Source organism: Ambystoma mexicanum, chromosome 6p (assembly GCF_040938575.1).
Source record: "Ambystoma mexicanum isolate Mex_15411 chromosome 6p, UKY_AmexF1_1, whole genome shotgun sequence".
NCBI classification, from domain to species: domain Eukaryota; kingdom Metazoa; phylum Chordata; class Amphibia; order Caudata; family Ambystomatidae; genus Ambystoma; species Ambystoma mexicanum.
This window is the reverse complement of record NC_090935.1, coordinates 664,642,705-664,663,084: the sequence shown is the minus strand read 5'-3', so window position 1 is coordinate 664,663,084 and position 20,380 is coordinate 664,642,705.

Here is a 20,380-nt window from a genome sequence, read left to right as displayed (position 1 = left end):
TAAGGCCCCGGAGTCGGACAGGCTCCCTAGTGAATATTACAAAACATAAGCAGGAAGTACTCCCCTCGCTGCTTGCCATGCTAAATGAAGCGCTTGAAAGGGGAAGGTTGCCGGAGTCTCTAATGGCGGCAGTGATTATTCCGCTCCTAAAACCGGGCAAGCCAAGCACGGATTGTGGGTCATATAGACCCCTATCTATATTGAACCAAGATAGCAAAAGCCTCAAAGCAGAGTTGGCAAACAGACTCAAACGGGTAATTGGTAAACTTATACACCCCGATCAAACAGGCTACGTTTCAGGTAGGAACATAACTGATAACCACAGGAGATTCCACCACATCATAGAACAGACAGACAAGGACCCCGGCGAAATGGGAATATTCTCGCTGGACACAATAAAAGCCTTGGACTCTGTGAGATGGCCGTGGTTGTTGGCGGCCCTGAAAGAATACGGATGGGTCCAGGGTATTTGAGGTGGGTCAGGATGGTATACAGCTCCCCGATTGCAAGGGTCAAAACGGGCGCGATAATCTCGGACAAATGGAAACTAAGTAGGGGCACTAGACGGGGCTGCCCCTGGTCGCTCATGCTTTATATTCTTGCATTAGAACCATTGGCAATTTGCCTCAGATAACAGTATGGGGAGATAGGGATCCACATGAAGGGGGGACCGCAACTGATATCATTGTATGCCGACGACATGCTGTTGTACCTGCGCTTCCCAGAAGAAAACCTACAGTATGTCCTGGGTGTGATGGAACGCTACGCCACCCTTTCGGGCATAGCGGTAAACCCTAAGAAGTTAAGCATGTTCCCTCTGGGCAGATACAGGGGGGCCCCGCATGGCAACCTACTGGTTTTGCTGATACCCTGGCAGACCAGGACATTTAGATACTTAGGGATTAATATATACCACACAGCTGCAGATGAATACAAATACAACACAGAAAGGGCAGTGGAAGGCATTAAGAATAGTATGGGGTTCTGCTCCAAGCTCCCCCTGGCCATGGTGGGAAGGGTGGCTTTGATTAAGATGGTGGTTCTGCCCAGGCTGCTACATTTCTTCACGAACATCCCATACATGCTCCCCAAACGCTTCTTCATGAAACTCACAGTTTATGCAGGGGCTTCATATGGCATAACTCCAGGAACAGGGTAGCCCTCTGGAAGTTGCAAAACCTGTGTGATAAGGGGGGCATAAACCTGCCGAACTTTGAAATATACTACGTGGCAGGACAGCTCCAGTATGTGGCCAGATGGTTGACCGCGGAAGAAACGGCCGAAATCAGGCTATTGAGCAAGGACACGGCCCCCTTTTTTCTAAGAGAGATGGTATGGCTACCTAAACAAGAGATGCAAGGAAGTGCGAGATTGTTGGAACTGGGTTGGAAAATATGGAGTAGGGCATGCCAAATAGTGGGAAACCCGACCCCATGCTCCCCGCAGGTGCCGCTAGTGGCGCTATGCGGTCAGGACATGCAAATGATAAAAGGGATTCACAAATACTGGGAGCCGATGGGCCTCGCGACCCTCAGAGACATATGGCAAGAAGGGGAGGTACTAGATTTCCAGAGGATAATGGAGGACAATATATCACATACACAAGAATCATCAAACAGGCCTGTGAAAGGTGGCCTGAGGTAGAGCTAGCGGAACAACCCGATACAGTCATTGAGAAGATGTACGATATCTCGGAGGGGGGGCACGAAATATCCAGCATTTATGAACTACTGATGCCTAGGGTGGGCAAGGAGGTGCTCCAATTGAGGCGGGACTGGGAGGAGGAGGTGGGAGAAACTATGCAAGACGGACAATGGGACAGGGCCCAAAGGTATCATAAGAAGGTGTCCTGTAATGCGAAGCTACAGCAGATCCAGGTATATGTTATCCACAGGGCATACATGACCCCTAGCAAAATTGCCAGGTTTGGAGGCCCAGAGATATGTAAATGCCCCAGGTGTGGGGAGGTGGATGCTGGGATGATACACATGTTCTGGGCATGTCCGGAGGTGGGCGGATTCTGGATGGAGGTCAAACTACGTCTTGCCCAAAAAGGGATTAAGATGGAGGTGGAGTCAGTATGGGCATGCATGCTGGGGGGTTTTGCCAGACCACGCAACCTGAAGCACATTAGTAAGATGAAAGATCTGGCCTACATCCTGGCCAAACGGAGAATTGCAATGGGCTGGAAAGCAGCCCAAGACCCAAAATAGAGATGTGGTGGGCTGATGTCCTGAAGTGGGCAGAGGCAGAGACGGCAGCCTGGCATGAAGCAATCAGTAGAGGAGGGGAGGAGGAAGGGGGACCCCTGATAGCGTGGAGACAACTGGTGGCCACAATGATAGGACCATCTCATGCTGAACTTAGTGAAGATGACATGCTTGGGAACAATGAGGGAGACAAACCCTGAGGAGCGAAAATGGTGGTATTGAAGTAGGGGCTCAAGTTAAGGGGGCGGGAGGGGGGAGGACTGCGATGCATAACATGTGTATACAATGACGTGTAGCATATACGTGTATGTCGTAAATGTTGGTAAAGTTTGGTGTGTTTATAAAATTAAAAAAAACTTTAAAAAAAAATTAGCCGACTTACCTCACCCTATCTCTCTGCTCATCTCACTCTCTGTTTATCCTCAACTCGCCTCCTAGCCACTACTCGAGTCCCGCGTGCTCCCTCTCGTTTCCGTTCTCTCACTCGCTTTGCTCACCTACTTTGGAATACTCTTCGCCTCCCTCTCTGTCCAACTCCATTCTATCTCTATTATAATCCAACCTCAAAGCCCTTCTCCTTTCTGAAGCACTATCAGCCTAGTACGTGCTGTTTTTCCTCCCCTCAGCTTCCCTCTATCCGCATCACCAGTCAGTCCCGCAGCACCTTCCCCCCCTCTCCATCATCCATAGCTAGCACTTCCTCCACCATCCCGCTCCTTTGTAATTATGTCCTATTCTTGTCCCTGGTGCATGTTCCGATCTTCCCTTACAACATCTGTTAGTACTGTTTAACCTTTATGAGCATTTTTGTGACAAAAATGCATTTGCTTTCCTGTGATTTCTATAAATGAATACAAATAAATAAATCTCCTATACGACTATCTGGTTTGCATCTATGATGCAGCACAGAGACCTCCACCATCCAATTGATCAATGACGTGCTGCACATCCTGGACAAAGAGGCTTACCCATCCTCCTCCACTACTGTGCTGCCTTTGATATCATTGACCATAAAAGTCTTTTTTAATATTTTCACCACTCACATGGCCTTTGATGGAATAGTCTTGCAGTGGTTTGTATCATAACTCTCCATCAGAGACAAACTCATCCAAATGGGCCCTGACAGATCCCAACACTGCCGAGCAACCAACTGATTCCTACAATGCCCCATCCTATCCCGTCATATTAAACCTATGCATGGCACCCCTGTGGGAACTCCTCACCAACACCAACATCAAAATACACCAAAACGAAGATGACAGCTTTATCTAAAGATCCATTGCATCAGTGGCATCCATCAACTCAAGCAGTGTCTGTCCCTCATGCACGCTTGGATGTCAGGCACATACCTGAAGTGCAACCCTACAAACACTGAATTTATTCTCCTATGAAACCCTGGCATACCCAAGTTCAAAATTGGCTGACTTTCATGAAGCTCGGCGGATTCTCGTCTGAACTCTCATCACGTCCAAAATTTCTCAGCTTCACTATCAACTGTGCCCTTTCAAAACACACATCTCAGAGTCAAATATTTTTCCCTGCGCTGAGAACAGTTGTCCAAGCCCTGGTCATTTCCCACCTGGATGGTAGTAATGCCCCCTACTTGCAGGAGTCCCAGATGCCACCTTGGCCACACTGATATCTGTCCAGCATACTGCACTAAGAAGTCACAGGAGTAGGAAAATTCAACCACATCACTAACATCCTCAAAGAGCTGTGCTGACTACTCCTTCAAGCACGCATCACCTACATAGCAGTCAAAACTAAAATACTACTCTACTGGCTAAGAAACCCACCACCTCTGGAGGTCAATTCACCACCACAAGCCACAACATCTCCAGGCTGGAAACAAAGAACAATTAGAGGAAAAACAGGAAATAAGCCTTTTTCGGCTGCAAACCATCTCTGAAACAAGTTATCAATAGAGAAACGATTGACAATCTCCATCCTATAATTTAGGAAGGAAGTGAAGATCCTATTTTTCAAAGAACATCTTGCTCATCGCTGATTTTCCCTCCCACCTCCCTTTCTTTCCATCTGGTGTTTGCACATCCCTAGCTCCCCCTACACATCCATGCTCCTTTTGTACTCCTGCAGCTTACTTATAACCCCCTGAGTGCAATCCTGTTGCTTCCCAGCTATGTTGTGCTTTATAAACTGAATGACTACTTACATATATGGAATTACAGTGACAATAGCCTTGTGTTCAGGGAGTCCACAGGAGTCCGACTCCATGCTTCAGGAAGTCGGTGAAGTCCTACTAACAGTAGAACTAATGCTCAATGCACAGAAATCTAAATTCCATCAATTCAATCTCTGTTTTGTCACAAGTCTGCCAAGAGGAAACAGACAAGAGGAGTCAAAATCCTAAGGAATTAAGGTTTTTATTTTCACAAAAACTATCCAAAACAAAAGAATAGATACTTGGGGTCAGCACAACTAAAAAAGGCTTTTTTGTCAGCTGCGAAATCGGGAAGGTCTGGGTTGAACAAAGAGTGGATTAATAGAAGCTAACACGCTCCCGGTGTGCTATTTCTGTCCCTACTTAGATTCTTTATCTCCTTCAGGAAGTAGAAACAGGCAACATAAGCAAATGTTCATCTTACTCTCTCTAGTTTCTCAGCTGCCCCAATTCCCTTGAATGGAATGCAACGTTAAAGGAATGGTTCGGTCAAAATCTTTTATTGCCCCTACGGGTCGGCGATGTGTTTTTAAGCCTAAGTGGCTCGATTTTAGAAAAATTTCCTATGGACCTTACCCAAGTTTTCGTCCATTAAACGCTCGCGAAAACAGGCATAAGGGAGCTTCCATTTTGTGATAATCCTATCATTTCCCCCATCGCCCGGGCTGACCTGCTTTTGCGGCACTAAATCATATCCCACGCCCCTGAGCCTGACATTATCAAAACATTCTTATTCCCCACCTCTCTCTGTGACGTTTCTGTGCTGCATAGGCAAACGCGCCCAGTCGTCTTCTACGCGACTTCACACAGAACCCGGAAACCAACACAGATCAGCTCACAACACAGCGTGCCACAATTCGGAATATGAAACTGTACTTTAAAATCAAACACCAACATGGTAAAATTGGTAAAGTACATTTATTTGACATTAAATGTTTATAGAATATTCAGCAATTGCCATATGAACTCCGAAAGTCATTTATTTTCTTTTATCTCTATCCGCAAATCCGTAAAAGTTTATTGTGAGTCACGCGCTGTTCCTTTATGGTACACAGGGTGTTGGTTTTCGTTCAAAGAAGCACTTTTGTCGCACGTTTAACTGCAAGGCTGTTCCATCAAGTAGGCACTAGGCCAGCGTAAAGGTTGATATGTTGCTTCTAGTCCTAGTACCGCGTAAGGGCATATGGGCCCTTGGCGATCGTCCCAGAAGATCATCAAAATGGTTCAGTTGTTTACATTAAGCTGCAGCTGGTGGTTGAAAAAACCATCTGCCGGTGTTTGAAACTGGTGGCAGTGGCAAAAGGGAAGTATATACCTGTTTTGAAAACCTAAAATGTATAATTAGTCTCGCCAGACGATCTTTATTAATATTATTTATTTTATTTATTACGGCCGAGCTGAAACTATTTGCTTTCAAGGATAGTGCAATGGAGTATGTTCGGCTCTAAAATCAATGCGAAAACTAACAAAATAAATCTAGGTTAGTACACAATGAGAAACGACTTTTTGTCTACATGCGTGTGGAATGTGGACCTGCATGCCCATGTGCCAACTACAAGGACGATCCCACAAACGTTTTCAAAGCTCTTCATTCATTCATGTATTCATGCATCCATTCATTAATTCTTCATTCCGGTATAAAAGTGTCTAAAGAGTTACTTACATTATATTTGCAATTTCCATTGTGTCTCTGCGTAATGCAGTCCGTAAATCCCACTGTGCTCTTTACAACGATTTTTCGTAAACTGAACTAACATGAAACTCGGTCTAGTTTAAGAATTTTCTGCATTATCGTCTCTTACGTTATTGCACCCCCCTTCAAATTAATTTCTTTCGGCATGGTCCCTGTCTCTCAATGTCAAAAATCAATAGAACCTTATACTGCCAGTGCGAGTTGTGGGCCTCTTCAGGGCGCCAGCTTTAAATCAAAGCCGCTGACCTTCACTAGAAATGAGCATACATTCTTTCTTTGCAACATCCCGTAGTAAAGCCATCTGTAAGAACTTGAAGGTTCGAATCCTTCTATGTACTGCGCCTCAATGTGCAAATGCGAACTGGCTTCTCTCCCATCTGCAACGGCTCGCTTGGCGCTTTCTAAGGCCCCCAATTTTGTCCTCGTTGTCTGCGAGCTTTGAAGCCCAAAAGAACCATAACTATTGAGACTTATTTTTTTGGGGAAGGTGAGGGAAAGTATAAAGTACCCGAGGCATTGAGTTGAAAGTGAGATTTATTGTTTGTTTGTTTTATTATTTGCAATACGCAAGCCTCCCCTCGGTTAACAGTGCCCAGCATTTAGAAGAGATTGCGAAAATTAGTTACATCAACAAAAATATATACATACACATATAGACAAGGTCAGCAATATGAGGTGAATAGAGAGAGAATTCAAAGATGACACCCAAGTTGTTCGGCACCCAGGATGGTGAAGGTAGGGGTTAGGGTTAGCGTACTTTGTATGCACACTGTACAATAACATTTATTTACAAAAAGACAATCTTATTACAATTATTTAAACCGGGATTTGTACTTCACAACAAGCTCTCCTTTGGGTGGACAAGGCACAGTGGCAATGTTGGGTGGCAATGGATCAGTGCTCTGCACAGAAAAGTTCAAAATTCCATATCTGTGCTTCTCTAATACAGCAACAATAAGGCTTTTCACAAAGTCGAACTCCATTTTCTCATAGACTGGTTTGATCACCCATTGCTTACTTCTTTTTGAAAAGGCCTTAGTGTAGCGAGGCATCCTTACATTACCCGAAGTCCTAGATTGTTCACGGCCGAGATTCTCGTTATGGGCCAAGACGGCAAGTAGAGTCCTATGTCTCATGCCCTGTATGCTGAAATGCAACTGCTTTGGCCTGTACTTTAGGCACATATTGTGGAACACCTCCAAACCTCCTGTGTGACAGAATTCTGTCAGTCCCCTCAAATCTCTTGATAAGAGTTTTATCGAAAACAATCTTCTCAATGGCTTTGTGTGTCGGTGAAGATGGATTCAACCACTTCTTCCGTGCCTCCACTGGGGACAAAGGGCCATGTTCACATTGGTGGAAATGTAGGTTTTCTGACCAGCAGTGCACGTTGGTACAGTGGTGCATCAGTGACTGCCATTTTTCAAGTAGTATTTCCACTGACCCTTCACAAGTTTTGGAGCTCCACCAAAGATGGTTGCTGATAGACTGGGACCACTCTGAAATACTTTCCAAACCTTTTTTTTCCCTGCAGCCGAGATTTTCTTATTGATTGATTTAGCAAGATGCCATACGTCAAATTGATGTTTAATATGTGGGAACTGCTCTCTCATTGTCTTGGCAATTGAAACGTGTCTGTCCGTGGCTATGAGGTTGATGTGCATTCCCCTTGATTGTAGATATTCCACTGATTTTATAAATCCTAGTTTCTCCATGGCCACTGAGGATGTACATTGTGTTACCTGCACGACCACCAAACTCACAATTTTCTTACTATCCATGTCCTGAAAGTGGTAGGTGCAGTACTTGGCAGAAAATCCAGGGCTGTCGCACTGTCCATCGCCGGCTAGCCTGAATCGTTTGCCTTCGAATGTACTTGCTAGAGACAATTGTTCAATTTTCCAAGCATCAATAATGGCCGGAAACAGATAATCATGTTGGTATTTGTAGTACTGCGTTTTTGAAATGAAATGGAGTCCCACAAACTAAAAAAAAAGACTAACTTTCTAAAACTGGAGCCACTAAGAAGTGATGCAGCTGCACACAGTAGATTGCCTGCTGGCAGTTTCCCCAGCATCGGTTGTGCAGATCATGAGAACGTATGATGTAATCTACAGGCGGGATGTATTGTGATGTTACTGCCTTGTTTTTGACGAGTCACATGAATCAATGGCTTCCCACATACTTTCCCTCTGACGGAATGCCCACATTTCAGCATACTTATAATATCCATCAAACAACTGTCAAATACTATGTATTTGCCCTCTTTCATTAGACTGGCATCCGGTATCATACTTGTTTCGGACTGCATCGTTGAGGACATTTCACCACAACTGAAAGAAATATCGCCGATATCAGGTTCTGATGCGTCGGTGAATGCTGCTGCTGGTTCATTCTCTGTCATTTCAACATCTGCTACCTCAACATTGATGGGAGAACATAACAATGTCGACAGCTTTTTTGGTGGCAATTTTTTGGCGGGTGTAGATTGTGTGAATTGATCTGCGACTACTTCAGAGCTATCTTCAATACATCCAGTATCATGTTGTTGCGGTGGTGCGGTCGTACTGTAGCAATGGTCCAATACAACTTTGCTGGATTCTCCGGACACATTCATTTCATGTTCTGGCCATTGGACATGAGCATCCCGAGTCTCAACATGCCGCGTCTGAATTAATAGTTCCTCCATAGTGTAAATGGTCTGGCCAGCAACATCTCTCATTCGCCTCACTATCTGTGTATGTATAGTTCGTAGACCCACAGGTAACTAGAGGACAGATTGGAAAAGGGATGTTCAGTTTAAACACAAGATAAAGTATAGTACAATTGACTTGAAAAAAAAACATAAAATAATCCCCAGCACAAAAAAATTTCTAAAGTTATGAACTGTTTGTAACTAACCTTATTTTTGTTTCTTTTCTTTGCAACTTTTTTGACTCGACCTTCAACATCTGCACGCTGTTGCTCCGATACGTATCCGCATGTCTCCCCTTTCTCTTGCGCTGCAATGACTATATTTTCTGTATCCGCATAGACAGCACGGAATGAGGCTCCATCGACTCCCTGAAACATAGTATTTTCATTACTGTGTATCAAAATATTGTTAGCATAAAACACACGTGAGGACGGACACACAGGTACATCTCAATAGCTCAACACAAATTAAACATTGTGTAGAACAATCAAACGACAAGTATTCGGGCTCTGATGACCTAGTTCCATGAAACTGTCAGTATCCATACCTCTGGCTCTGCATGGACTGCCATGAATGATTGTATTGGAGAGGAGGCATCAGCAACTCCCTGAAACACAGTACTTGCGTTAGTATGGTTTTCAATTTTGTAAACATAACACACACTTGGGGTCGACGGCACAGATACATATAAAGAGATAACCACAAATGTTGCATTGTCTAAAAGAATCAAGGAATATTTCAATATGATCAGATTTAATCGACTTATTTCTCCGATTTCTTTACATCTGCATCATCTAAATGGGATCTTGTGATTGTAGTGGAAGCTCCATCGTCTCCCTGAAACACAGTACTTGCGTTAGTAGGGAAGAAAGTATAGCAAATGGAATCACGTTATATGATCACGCTCGATGGAGCTGTCAGTATCCATACCTCGTGCTGCTGAAGAATATCTAGGGCTGTTGTCAATGTGGTGCCCACTTCCGAAAGCTGTTGCGCCGATTCGTATCCGCATGGTCCTGCTTCCACCGGAATTACTTGAATGTCAGGCTCTGCATCAAGTGCGTGGGTTGACGATTCAACAACTGCCTGAAACATAGTATTTGCATTAGTAAGGATTACAATATTGAAAACACAACACACGCTTGCGGTCGACCGCACAAGGTACATATCAACGGCCAACCACGAATAAAACATGGTGTAGAACAATCAAACGACAAGTGTTCAAGTCCTGATGATCACGGTCGATTGAGCTGTCAGTATCCATACCTTGTGCTGCTGAAGAACATCTAGGGCTGTTGTCAATGTGGTGGACCCTTCAGCATCTCCCTGAAAGACAGTACTTGCATTAGTATGGATAACACTAATTATAACTGAAAACAAACACCAGGGGACGACAACTAAGGTGTATATCAATTGGAAAGCACTAACCAAATAATTGGTAAAATAATCACACGATACATACAAACTCTTACTTGACATGCATAAAACAAGTCTGTAGTGGAATAGCCAAGTATGATTACCTGATACGCGCTAGAAGTGGTTGATAACTGCGAGCATGTGACGGAAGTAGAATGTTCTTGCTTCAGATTCAAGGGATAGTCAAGAAGTTGTAAAGGTAAATTGTTTGATAATGAAAAGCTAACTTTTAAAATTGCCATGTAAGGAGACAGAATACTGGAGTAATGCGCAATATAGCACAGTTCCCTGTGCCCATATATAGATTTTCGTTTGTGGGTTATGAAATCTAAAAATAATATATTGATAAATGTCATTATTCAAAAAGCTATACACTCATATCAATGTCGAAAGTATTACAAATTGGAAACAACACCTAAAATATCAATGAATCCATTCGGATTGTTGCAGGAGAACAGGTAGATGGCCACAGGTAGCACACTGACGAGTTTGCTCGAAGCGGTGACAGATAGCACTGCGACGAGCAGATTAGTATTGATCTCAGTGCTTCTCAGGTAGAAGGTTCAGGAGTTGACTTGCAAAGCACAAAGATGTTCTCATGAGACATATCAAGTGGTTTATAAAGTATTAGAAACAGGGGTGTGTTTGTGAATGAATGACGTGTGTATGTCGTGGTATTATGTTTATTGCAGGGGGGCGGCCTGCCTCAGGGGAGGCCTGCCTGGAGACACGGGGTCTGAGGAGGCCATGTGAGCGATGGCCCCTGGGCGTGGGATATCTTTTGAAGTGTACATGCTGTTTGGCACCTTGGCCGTTTGCGCCCGTGACAGCCCCCATGCCAGCACTCACCCCCGGGTGTGAACCGCCTTTGATAGAGGGGGGTGAGATGGATGGGCCTGGGGCGTGCAGATAAGGCACAGGAAGACTGCTGAATGGAGACACACTTATGTGGATTGCAGGGGGGCGGCCTGCCTCCGGGGAGGCCTGCCTGGAGACACAGGGTCTGAGGAGGCCATGTGAGTGATGGCCCCTGGGCGTGGGATACCTTTTGAAGTGTACATGCTGTTTGGCACCTTGGCCATTTGCGCCCGTGACAGCCCCCCATGCCAGCGCTCATCCCCGGGTGCGAACCGCCTTTGATAGAGGGGGGTGGGATGGATGGGGCTGGGGCGTGCAGATAAGGCACAGGAAGACTGCTGAATGGAGACACACTTATGTGGATTGCAGGGGGGCGGCCTGCCTCAGGGGAGGCCTGCCTGGAGACACGGGGTCTGAGGAGGCCATGTGAGCGATGGCCCCTGGGCGTGGGATACCTTTTGAAGTGTACATGCTGTTTGGCACCTTGGCCGTTTGCGCCCGTGACAGCCCCCTATGCCAGCGCTCATCCCCAGGTGCGAACCGCCTTTGATAGAGGGCCTGGGGCGTGCAGGCAAGTGTGTGGGAGCGAGGGGCCATCAGGCCCCTCTCATCCTTTACTTCTCAGTAGAAACCCGTACCAAGTGCCTCCAGTAGTGGGTTCGCCCCTTGCCCTTATGTGATGTTAACTTTGGATGACATTTGCGTAGATGGGAACACTGAGCAGGACACGGGGCATCCATTTTTGTACCCCCTTTCCACTCCATCTTGGTGACCAGGCCTCACTGCGATAGTACAGCGTGCACAGCACTTGGCCCACACCCTCATTCCCACTTTGACTGGAAAACTCCAGAGGTATTTGCAATAGCTAATAAATGTAACACATCACTCTCTGAGATCACGGTCCTGCATGTGAACCGGCCTGAACCAAGCACATAGCTCGTTCATCTCCACAAACGTGTCCTTGCCCACGCACCCTCGCCAGTGGAAACTTACTGCCATTCTGACCCTGTGTCCCTACAAGGTATACTGTTCATGTGCCAGACCACTGACTACGCAATGATGCCCACCTAGCAGATCCCCACCTAACATTAGACCTCTACTGCAGTATATTGTTGCCTATCAATAACACATGCCACATACCAGAGATTCTTGTGAGCACAGACCCACACTTCAAACAGTGTATTATAGTGGTCAAGACCCTTGACCCAAGGCCTGTATAATCCAATGTTAATTGATAGTATAGATATATGTGTGACTTTTATAGAGACCTAACCGACTGAAAGACTTTGAACAAGTGTTATTTAGTGCATGCATTATTGATAATAGATTATGTTAGCTTAGATAGTGACCACCAGGCTTCACAGCGACCTGAACTTCACCCATTCCGAGCACAGATGTGTGACGTCCATCCTTGAATGGAGACACACTTGATTCATTTAAAAAAAATCGAAACAACCGTTGTTAAAATATATGTGGTGTTTTATTTTGATGACACAAAAATACAAAACTTTACACATTGTACAGTTCAGGTTGCAGCACAGAGAGAGAAAATCCCCTGTACTGACCGCTGTCACTCGGGAACGTTTCTCTTATGGCACGAATGGCACAGGCGGGTATCACTCTTCGAACACGGTGTCCAAGCCTCCCGTGAAGCCACCATGTAAAGGAACGATAGGCCACCAGCCTGTACCACCTGTGAAAAGGAATGAAACAAACTGTTTTTAAATGAACAAGATAAGTTTAATAAACGTTTGTTGTCAATGATAATTCTTGTAACTAATGGCATTCTGCTCGGACAAATGCTATCTAGACACTGCACACTATTGAAAGACTTTCGTGCGTTACAATGATATGTATATGTCATTTTGGATATAGTAGAAGACCATGAAATAGGAGTGACATGACAAGCAGAGTATACTTACTCGTTACTCGGATTACAAGGACGAACAGTTGCGCGAAGTTCGTGCATAAGCACCATCATTATCCTCAACACGGACCGTGTGAGGCAGGCTGCCCTGAAGTCTGGCAGCTTGGTGATGCATTGCGGTCGTGGCTCGCCTTCAGAAATGTAGGCCACGCATCCGGAGTTTTCACAGCAGCAGCAGTTTTCGCCCTCGGTTGGCATTAGCTCGCACCGATTGCATGTGCACCAGGTGGAAACACCGTCCATGCGACTAGGTCCAGGCTCTTCAGCTGTTGAATCGTCCTCCCAACTACCGTCCGAAGACCCATCGTTTTCGCGTGTTTCCCTTTCCAGTAGTTCCTCCTCAGTATACTCGGGCTCGTACGTGTAGGGCATTATTGTAGCCATTGTGTGTTAAACAAACTAAAATAATTGATAGCGGTGGTACTGGTATCTGTTCACACAGGCTACAAGCAACGAAGGTAGCTGACCAGAGCACAGAAACGAGTCACAGAATACTCAAAGTAACACAGAGAGAGGAATGGAATCGAAAATCTGCTGCTGTGTGTTTTGAAACTGTCTGTTTATACTTATTGAGGAAAGAGGCGTCCTGCCATTTCCATGGCGACACGTCATTAGCTGAAGCGCAGCGAATGTTGACACGAGACATGCTTTGGCGTTGTGAAATGGGCGGTACGCGTCTGCTGATGACAGGCTCAGGGGCGGGGGATATGATTTAGTGCCGCAAAAGCAGGTCAGCCAGGGCGATGGGGGAAATGATAGTATTATCACAAAATGGCAGCTCCCTGATGCCTGTTTTCGCGTGCGTTTAGTGGACGAAAACTCGGGTAAGGTCCATAGGAAATTTTTCTAAAATCAAGCGATTTAGGCTTAAAAACACATGGCCGACCCGTAGGGGCAATACAATTTTTTGACCGAACCATTCCTATAATAGTTAAAAAAAAGTCTCTTTGGTTGCAAGTACCCTGATCTTTGCCTTTGGTTTGCAGGTTGACAGGGGTTTGTGTTGCTCCGGGGTTACCTCCTTTCATGGGCACTCAAGCACCTGGCAGAGTCTCTGAGCCTTTTCCAGCCTGGTCATGCAGTGGTAGAGCCCTTCTGGCAATAATGGCTGATCAAAACAGATGGTAGTTGTCCGTCCTTTGCTCTCCCCATGCTCTAGGGCCATCTTCACAGGGTCCACCCTCATCTGGGAGAATGCAATATAAGATTCATAACCCTCATTGATCTTGCATTGACTCAGTCCTCAGCCCACCACTGACCGTCTGCCTTAGACCATTCCGGCCCAATTAAAACCTCCTTATCACTAGGGCTTTGGTTATCGCCTGCTATACTCCCACATCTTCAAACTTGATGTAATGGTCTCCCCCTCTAGCCAGAACTGCTCTTCACTGGCTGCCTCCAAGTGGTTGATTCAGGGCAGCACCGTCAACCTGTTCTCTAGGAAGACGCAAGGGTTTTACCTTCCTATTGCACGACTACTAACACACGTCCCTTTGATGCATTTTTAGCCTAAGAAAGACCAGCAACTCCAAAAATATGGTATGTATATCTGCAACACCGACCAGAAAGAGTATTAGCAGGTGTGTATCTTATTGGAGGAGTCATGAGTAAATGTGGCTTTTGGGCCAAGACAGACTCGGAGTGTTGTAGGAAAAGGGAGGGTTTTTAAAAAGAATGCAGAAAGGTCTACCTAGAGGTAAACCGAACCTCATCAGTGAGGGAGGGGACACGGGAGAGAGGATGTAGGAGTAATGATGTACTGTGCTTCATGTGGTAGGGGCATAGTCGGGACAGCAGGATCATGCAAGATGAAAGCAGAATGTTCTCTGAGATATCAGAGAACTGGCATATGTCCAATCAGATAGACCTTTTCAGTCAATAGCGTTCTTAACCTACACACTGCAGGTTAGCTACAGTTGTATAAAAAAGTATGTGCATCTATACTGGAAACCTCAGGGTGAACATTTAGGGGCGGAGTCAGCTGTTCCAGAGAGAGATTTGCCAACAGGTCAGACTACTCTTGGCATAGTCTACAGGAGGATGCAGGGGGTTGCTTGTCTTTCATGTTAGTGCTTAGTCTTTCAAAGCCTTTTAAGGTCTTGACTTCAATGGAAGGAGAATGGTTATCTGGTGGTGTTCCCCGCTCATTCTCCTGCTGAAAACAGAAGGGAGTCGTCCCTGGCAGTTGAGGTGACTCAGAGTCACATATGACCACAATCCAATCGAGAAGTGCTTCAACATGGTATCAAGATTTCATCAAGAAAGGTATCAACTTTGTTTTCCAGGCTCTCACTTTATGGAACTTTGATGAGTGGAGAGATCCTGGGTGATGGTTCAGGGTAGTCCTTGCCTTGTTGATATATGACCATTCACCTTGTTCAACATTGGCATCCCTTGGTAGGGGTGAACTGGTAGTGTTGTGATCGTGTAACTGGGAATGCCAAGTCGCACCTGTTCAAGCGAGGAACAGTCTGTTGTCATCAAACTACAGTAGGATGCTTGCTGCTATGGACACATCACTCCTTCTCTTCACAGCTCCCCCCGAGCAGAAAGGATCAAAGAGTCCTTTATCCCCACGCAGGAATGCAGCCTTAACCTCCTCCCCCCACTGGCTTCCTTTAGAAAACATGAAACTCCAAGGCAGGCCCGAACAATTTGCACAGTACAGGTTCAATGAACAACTTACTTACCAACTGGTAACGTTCTTTCGACTGGATGTTCCTCCAACACATTCCACATCTTTGACATGTAATGTCCACAGCTGTGCACTTTGGAAACTTTTTTGCAGAGGGCATCCTGTGTCGATGACGTTGGGTCGATGTCCCTCGAAGGCCTCTATCGAGGGTGACATCACCAGGTGTTAATAAATAGGACGCACAGTGCCCGTAGCCTCAGTTTATGTTTTTCCCCCAGAACGTGTGGCACCAATCCAATGCCTGCTTGACTGCACATAGCCTCACGGAAACGTAAGCTGCAATCGCATAGGAAATTCTCCAGAGGGGCAGGCTGGGAGGGCGATGTGGAATACATTGAAGGAACATCCAGTCGAAAGAACGTTACCAGTTGGTAAGTAACTTGTTCTTCGAATGGATTGTGTCCTCCAATGTATTCCACATCTTTGACAGATTTCCAAAGCAGTACCAGAAAATGGAGGAGGGAAAAAAATGTAGAGTACCCAATCAGATGGCAGAATAAAGAACCGCCTTACCAAAGGCCATATCCTGACCATGGATCGTATCCAGGGTGTAATCTTTCACAAATGTGTGGATAGAGGCCCATGTGGCTGCATCACAAATATTCCTAATAGGAACTCCCAGTTGGAGGGCTGTGGAAGAAGCCATACCCCTAGTGAAATGAGCCAGCAACCCTTCAGGAGGATCCTTACCCGCCAATCGGTAACACTCAGTAATGGTGAGGATAATCCAACTAGAGATGGTCTGTTTGGTAACAGCCTGGCCCCATCGGTGTCCAGCATATCCCACAAAGAGTTGATCGTCCACTCTGACCCTGGACATCCTAGAAATACAAAAGCTCAGAGCTCTTCTAGGATCCAACCTATGGAGTCACTCCTCTTCCTTACCAGGATGAGGAGGAGGATAGAAAGACGGAAGAACCACTTTCTGGCTCAAATGAAATTCAGATACTACCTTAGGTGGAAAGGAAGGACTTACCCTTAGTACAACCCTGTCCTTGTGGAACACAGTAAAGGGCAGCTTAGAGGAAAGTGCCTGCAATTCACTCACTCTGTGAGCAGAAGTAACCGCAACCAAGAACACGGTCTTGAAGGACAATAATCTCAAGGGACAAGAGTGCAAAGGTTCAAACGGAGCACCGATTCGAAATTTCAATACCAAATTCAAATCCCAAACTGGCACCTGGAAAGGGGACGGCGGGAACACATTAGTCAGTCCTTTAAGAAATTGAGAAATCAAAGGAATCTTAAAGTACGAGCATTCTACAGACGAACGCTTTAATATAGACAGCGCCGCCAGGTAACCTTTAATGGTACCTACTTGAAGGCCTCAGTGGGCCAAAGAAAGTAAGAAAGACAAAACCATAGGAATGGAACACTGAAAAGGATCAACATTTTGTCCTCTGCACCAGTCGCAAAACTAACGGCAACGGTACAGGGATTTTGTTGCAGGCCTCCTGGCCGACAGCAACACCTCCATCACATCATCCGGGAGGTCCCAATCCTTGTATCTCAACCTTTCAGATACCAAGCGTGAAGGGTGAGAGTACTGACCTCTGGATAGAGAACCTGACCCCCCTCTCGTGAGAGCAGATCCTCTTGGTAGGGAAGCCAGCGTGGAGGGCAGATGGACATTTCTAGAAGGTCGGGGTACCTCCTGGCCCAATCCGGAGCAATGAGGATCATGTGGGAACCGAACCTCCGTAACACTTAAGGAATGACGGAGACTGGAGGAAACGCGTACATCAGTGGGAATGACCAATCCACTACGAATGCGTCTCTTAAGGCTCCTCTCAGAGGAAATTCCCTTGAGCAGAAACTCTCGCACTTCCGGTTGGCACTGGTGGCAAAGAGATCCACTTGTGGGGTTCCCCAAAGGGCGAAGATCTCCAGAAGGACTTCCTGAGCCAACTCCCACTCGTGAGAGATCGTGCTCTGCCTGCTCAGAGCGTCCGCCGCTGCATTTTCGTCTCCGGCCAGATGAAGTGCCAAGATCAAAATTCCCTGCTGGATGGCCCAGAACCAGAGCTGCATTGCCTCTCTGCACAACGGGAGTGACCCTACCCCCCTTTTCTGTTGAGGTAATGCATGGCCACTGTGTTGTCCGTCGTGATCAGGACACTCTTCCCCCAGACAGACATCAGAAATGCCTTCAGGGCTAGCCTGATGGCCTTCAGCTCTAACAGACTGATGTGGAGTTTGGACTCCGACAGAGACCAACGACCGCTGGTGCTCACGTCGTTGGAATGAGCGCCCCATCCTGTGAGGGAAGCATCTGTCATTACAGTCACCTCCAGCCACGTTTGCCAAAACGGCTCCCCCGTCATCAGGTTCCCTTCGTTGGCCCACCACAGAAGATCCTAGAAGACCGAGATTGGAATCTGAATGGGATCCAACATCTTGCCCGAGAACTGCGACCAATGCAACTTGAGGACCCATTGCAGAGATCTCCTCCTCAGCCTGGCCTCTGGCACCAGAAAAAGGATGCCATGAGGCCGGGCAACCTTAAGAATTCGAAAGCCCGGAGACTCTGGGCATGTTGAAACTTGTCCACCATCTGCACAATGTGATGAGCTCTCGCCTTGGGAGGCGAGCTCTTCCCCAAGGACGTGTCCAACACAGCCCCGATGTACTGGAGCTGTTGAGAAGGTGTCAGGTGCAACTTTTTGAAATTTGAGGGAGAAGCCCAGCCTGTGGACGGAGCAGAAGGTGAGACTGAGGTGATCCAATGCTTGCTTGGGAGAGCGCGCAAGGATCAGCTAGTCGTCCAGGTAGGGGTAGATGTGAATCCCCCCTCGCCTGAGATACGCTGCCACCACGACCATTAGCTTGGTGAAGACCCTCGGGCGGAGGTCAATCCGAAGGGCAGGACCCGAAACTGCGAGTCGCCAACCGCATACCTCAGGTACTTTCTGTGCTTGGGATGAATCGGCACATGAAAGTAAGCATTCTGTAGTAATGCCACTCTTCGATATGCTAGACAGTCTGACTCCAACCGGCAAACCATGGGACATGGGCTCATGATTGTTTGGGAGCGGCTGCAGCAGCGCCTGAAGGCAAAGAGGCAGCTGCCTGAGCGGCTTTGGCACCTCCATTTCCCCGACCACCAGTGGTACTTTTTCACTGACCCCTTTGACTGGCGGCTCCTATCCTTCTAACAAAGGAGGTGTAGTAACGAAAAGAAACTCCCCTCCACTGCTGTCCCCTAGGACGAAAAGGCGGAGGTTGACGCACAGCTGCGCTTAAAGATTTTGCCGCAGCTTTTGAGGTCTGCAACCTCTCAAGGCTCTTGTCAGCCTTGCTGCCAAACAAATGCGCACCATCAAAGGGCATGTTCAAAAGACAGGCTTGCACATCCAGGGCAAAAGCCAACTTCCGCAACCATGCAAATCTGCGTATAACGGTGCTCGCAGACATGGACCGGCTAGCACTGTCGGCCGTGTCCATACCCGACTAAAGGGATTCACACATGGCATCCTTGCCATCTTGCACGAGAGCAAGGAACCCATCCCTTTCTTCCCCTTCGAGAATATGCTCAGCCGCTAGAGAAACACAGTTCCACAGAGTGTGTGAAAACCTTGCTAAGGCACAAGCAGAGCTGGCTGATTTCAACGCCATACTCTGCGCAGAAAATATCTTGCGAGCCCACCCGTGGGATGGTAGGGTACGCTGCCTGCCTCAAGGTGGCCGTAGCTGCCTGAACCACCAAACTCCTGGGAGTGGGGTAAGTGGATAAGTAGCTGGGGTCACAAACGGAAGGGCGGTACTTCTTTGTCAATGATTTGTCAACAGCGGGAAGAGATTCCGGTGGCTGCCAAGCAGCCGCCACCCTTTTCTGTAAAGTGAGATGAAAAGGTAACACCGGGTCAGAAGACGGACCTTGATCTAAAATGTCTGTTAGATCATCTTGTACAAAATCTTCAGGAGGAATGGACCAGCCCAGATACTCCGTGGCCCTAGCCATGAGCCTCCTGTATGATGACTCAACATGAGCCTCAGGCTCAGGCCTGCCACATTCCACTTCCGGAAAAGTGTCCAACCCACTGGCATCATGAAGGGTTTGCCTCAACTCCTCCAACTGACTGTCTCCAGAAAAGACAGGAGCCACATCAGGCTCAACAGGGTCCTCAAAGTCAGACCTTTCCTCCTTCTCATATATGTCATCCAGAGGGAGGTAAAAACCTTGCCTCGGGACAGAAGAGGGCCTGGAGTTCACCACTGGCCTCACAAACTTAGCAGTAGCCTTCCTTGGAGGATCCACCGAATTTGGGAAAAAATCCCTGAAAGCGTTGAGGGCGCCGAAGGCTTCAACGCAGAGAGCGTTGAATACTTTGGCGTCGAGAGCACCGAAGGCTTTGGCGTCGACGTCGACAATGGTGCCGACGCCACTGAGGGCTGATAAGAAGGCAATGCCTCGATATCCGAATCCGACGGACACGGCGCCGATGGAGTCGACGCAGGTGTCAAGCCCTTAGCAGGTTTCTGCGGTCTCGCTGGGGACGAGGACCAAGACATGGAAGCACGTCTCTTGCGACTATTCTGAGCCTTGTCCGAATGGGACCTCGAAGGTTCCCGATGCGAGTCACGTCTAGGATCCAAATCCGAAGGCGTGCGAGCCACAGTACGAGATCGCTCCATGCCGGCTTCTTCAGAAGGTGCAACCGTAACCGTGCCTTGCGATTGAAAAATCACCAACATCTGCTCCTT